Source organism: Magnolia sinica, chromosome 12 (assembly GCF_029962835.1).
Source record: "Magnolia sinica isolate HGM2019 chromosome 12, MsV1, whole genome shotgun sequence".
Classification (NCBI taxonomy): domain Eukaryota; kingdom Viridiplantae; phylum Streptophyta; class Magnoliopsida; order Magnoliales; family Magnoliaceae; genus Magnolia; species Magnolia sinica.
Genome location: NC_080584.1, coordinates 13,684,105 through 13,688,546, shown reverse-complemented (window position 1 = coordinate 13,688,546; position 4,442 = coordinate 13,684,105).

Here is a 4,442-nt window from a genome sequence, read left to right as displayed (position 1 = left end):
GCTTCACTTCATGGTCATTTCCACGCATTTCATGATCATTTCCGGCGATTCTGTTTTATTTCACGTTCATTTCTTTGCATTTCACGGTCAATTCCCATCACTTCACGGTCATTTCCGTGCATTTTACAGTCAATTCGCTTCACTTCACGTTCATTTTGATGCATTTCATGGTCATTTTTGGCAATTCGGTTTCATTTCATGGTCAATTCCTTTCACTTCATGGTCATTTCCATGTATTTCATGGTCATTTTCGACGATTCTGTTTCATTTTACAGTCATTTCAATGCATTTGACAGTCAATTCCCCTCACTTCACGGTCACTTCCATACATTTCATGGTCATTTCTGGCCATTCCGTTTCATTTCATGGTCATTTCCATGCATTTCACGGTCATTTCCCTTCACTTCACGGTCATTTCCATGCATTTCACGGTCTATTCCCTTCACTTCACGGTCTATTTCCTTCACTTCATGGTCATTTCCATGCATTTCACGGTCATTTCCGGCGATTTTGTTTCATTTCGCGGTCATTTCAATGCATTTCATAGTCAATTCCCCTCACTTCACGGTCATTTCCATGCATTTCACAGTCATTTCCGACAATTTCGTTTCATTTCATGGTCATTTCAATGCATTTCACGGTCAATTCCCCTCATTTCATGGTCATTTCCATGCATTTCACAGTCATTTCCAGCAATTCCGTTTCATTTCACAATCATTTCCATGCATTCCATAGTCAATTCCCTTCACTTAACGGTCATTTCCATCCATTTCACGGTCATTTTCGGCGATTCTGTTTCATTTCATGGTCATTTCAATGCATTTCATGGTCAATTCCCTTCACTTCACGGTCATTTTCATGCATTTCATGGTCAATCCCCTTCACTTCACGGTCATTTCCATGCATTTCACGGTCAATTCCCTTCACTTCACGGTCATTTCTATGCATTTCACGGTCATTGCCGGTCATTCCCCTTCACTTCACGGTCAATTCTATGTATTTCACGGACAGTACCCTTCATGTCACGTTCAACTCCACTCATTTCACAGATAATTTCCTTCACCTCACGGACAATTCCATGCATTTCACGGTCAATCCCCTTCACTTAACGGTCAATTACAGTCCTTAGAGAAATCCACTCATGGTCAATTTCACGACGTTCTCGGCCAAAATGCAACATATAATTCTGAAAATTGACCCATAACTTAGTGAAATTGGCCGTGAATTTGTTGAATGTGACCTATGAGTTGACCATTTGACCCCAAATTCTTCAAGATGGCCGATGACTGCTTGATATTGACATTTTTTTTTACTGATAACCTTGGTATAAATTTACCAAGAACTACATGAAATTGACTGATAAATGAGTGAAAGCGGCCCAAAACATGTGAAAATTTCACGGTCAATTCGCTTCACTTCACGGTCATTTCCATGCATTTCACGGTCATTCTCGGCGATTTCGTGTTGATTCACGGTCATTTCCACGCATTTCACGGTCAATTCCCTTCACTTCACGGTCATTTCCACACATTTCATGGTCAATTCGCTTCACTTCACGGTCATTTCCATGCATTTCACGGTCATTCCCGGCGATTCCGTGTTGATTCACGGTCATTTCCATGCATTTCACGGTCAATTCTCTTCACTTCACGGTCATTTCCACGCATTTCACGGTCAATTCGCTTCACTTCACAATCATTTCCATGCATTTCATGGTCATTCTCGGCGATTCCGTGTTGATTCACGGTCATTTCCGTGAAATGTGTGGAAATGACAGAGCGACACTACCACACCCAGGCGGTACTACCGCACAGACTCCAGAGGTCGGCAGCATTACCATCAGATTGGCGGTATTACCGCCCGGATTTAATTTTTTTTCAATGGCTACGGCTATGGCTACGGTTATAATCCGTAGCCATAGGAAACCTAGCCTTCAAGCACCAGCCAATCCGCTTGAAGGAAAAAATAAGGGCATTTTCGACCTTTGGGAAGGCATTCGTACAGATGGGGCGTATTCTGGTAAGGTAAAATGAGGTGGGCTTCAACGGGTAAATGGGCCATAAATGGGTCGTACAGTGGTACATTTCTCATGAGAAATTTCCTACTGTACGACCCATTTATGGCCCACCAGCCATTTTAAGCCCACTTCTTTTTAAGCTTCCAAGATACTCCCCTGTGTACGGACAACTTTTCAACGGACCAAAAGCCCCTGCAGTCCTTCCTTTCGGAAGCCGATTGGCTGGTGTGCGAAGACGAGTGCTGACGCTCCTCGACATGGGCCCCACAATGATGTATTTATTATATCCACACCGTTCATCCATATTTCGAGATCATTTTAGAGCATTATCAGAAAAAAAGAATCATATCCAAAGATCAACTGGACCACACCATAAATAGCAACGGGAAACTTGATTTCACTGTTAAAAATTTCGTAGGGCCCACCATAACATATATTTTCCATCCAATCTATTCATAAGGTCACAAAGACCTGGATGAAGAGGAAAAACAAATTTCATATTGATCTAAAACTTCTATGACCCATAAAAGGGTTTCAATGGTAGACGTTCAATCCTCCACTGCCTTTTACAGTGTGGTCCACTTGATAGTTAGATCTATCTTATTTTTCGTCTCAAGCCTTAATATGAGCTCGCCAAATAGATGGACGGTTTGGAAATAGCACAGACCTTATGATGCGACCCACAAAAGCAACGAAAATTTCACAGAAAAAAAAGACCAGACAGCTGTCGCGCCAGTATGGCAGATTTATTTTTTTATTTTTTTATTTTTTACAAGGAGAAATTTTTCCCCCTTAGATTTTTCTCTAATACATAATTATGTAAATATGTATATATAAGTATATAAAAATATTTTTCTATCTTTTAATTCATTTCTTTGTCTATTTATTTAAAAAGCATATCTCCTAAACTAGAATGAGTTACTTAACGTACCACATATGATTTTGGGGTAGGAGAAGCTAATTTTGCCAACCAATGTAGTTATTTTCCAAGATTCCATTGGGTCGATGGTCAAAAATCCATTTCATTTACCTCGTGGTCAATTTCATTCATTTTATTCACTTCACGGTCAATTCGCTTCACTTCACGGTCATTTCCATGCATTTCACGGTCATTTTTGGTGATTCCATTTAGATTCACGGTCATTTCCATGCACTTCACGGTCAATTCCCTTCACTTCACAGTCATTTTCATGCATTTCATGGTCATTTCGCTTCACTTCACGGTCATTTTCATGCATTTCACGATCAATTCCGGCGATTCCGTTTAGATTCACAGTCATTTCCATGCACTTCACGGTCAATTCCCTTCACTTCACGGTCATTTCCATGCATTTCACAGTCATTTCGCTTCACTTCAGGGTCATTTCCATGCATTTCACGGTCATTTCCGGCGATTCCATTTAGATTCACGGTCATTTCCATGCACTTCACGGTCAATTCCCTTCACTTCACGGTCATTTCCATGCATTTCACGGTCAATTCGCTTCACTTCACGGTCATTTCCATGCATTTCACAGTCATTTCTGGCGATTCCATTTAGATTCACGGTCATTTCCATGCACTTCACGGTCAATTCCCTTCACTTCACGGTCATTTCCACGCATTTCATGGTCAATTCGCTTCACTTCACGGTCATTTCCATTCATTTCACGGTCATTTTCAGCGATTCCATTTAGATTCACCGTCATTTCCATGCACTTCACAGTCAATTCCCTACACTTCACGATCATTTCCACGCATTTCACGGTCAATTCGCTTCACTTCACGGTCATTTCCATTCATTTCACGGTCATATTCGGCGATTCCATTTAGATTCACGGTCATTTCTATGCACTTCACGATCATTTCCCTTCACTTCATGGTCATTTCCACACATTTCACGGTCAATTAGCTTTACTTCACGATCATTTCCCTTTACTTCATGGTCATTTCCACACATTTCACGGTCAATTAGCTTTACTTCACGATCATTTCCATTCATTTACATCTTCAGAGAAAAGCCTACAACATTTTACGTTTATCAATGCATTCACGTCAACTCAGAAAACAAATGCAAATTGCCTTGAGTAGAATGGAATATGGAAGATGTAATGTGATAGTACGATGGAGATTTAATAAAGAAAATCGGTGAAAAGAAAGAATATGGATGGATGAGATGAGTTCGGATGTGTATTTGAGCGAATAGGGATGACAGAGATGAGTTTGGACGTGTATTTGAGTGTAAGGGAGTGAATGGAGTGAAATGCATGGAATTGACCGTGAAGTGAAGGGAATTGACCGTGAAATGCACGGAATTGACCATGAAGTGAAGGGAATTGACTGTGAAATGAATTGAATTGACCTTGAAGCGAAGGGGAATCGCCGGAATTGACCATGAAATGCATGGAATTGACCGTGAAATGAAGGGAATTGACCGTGAAATGCA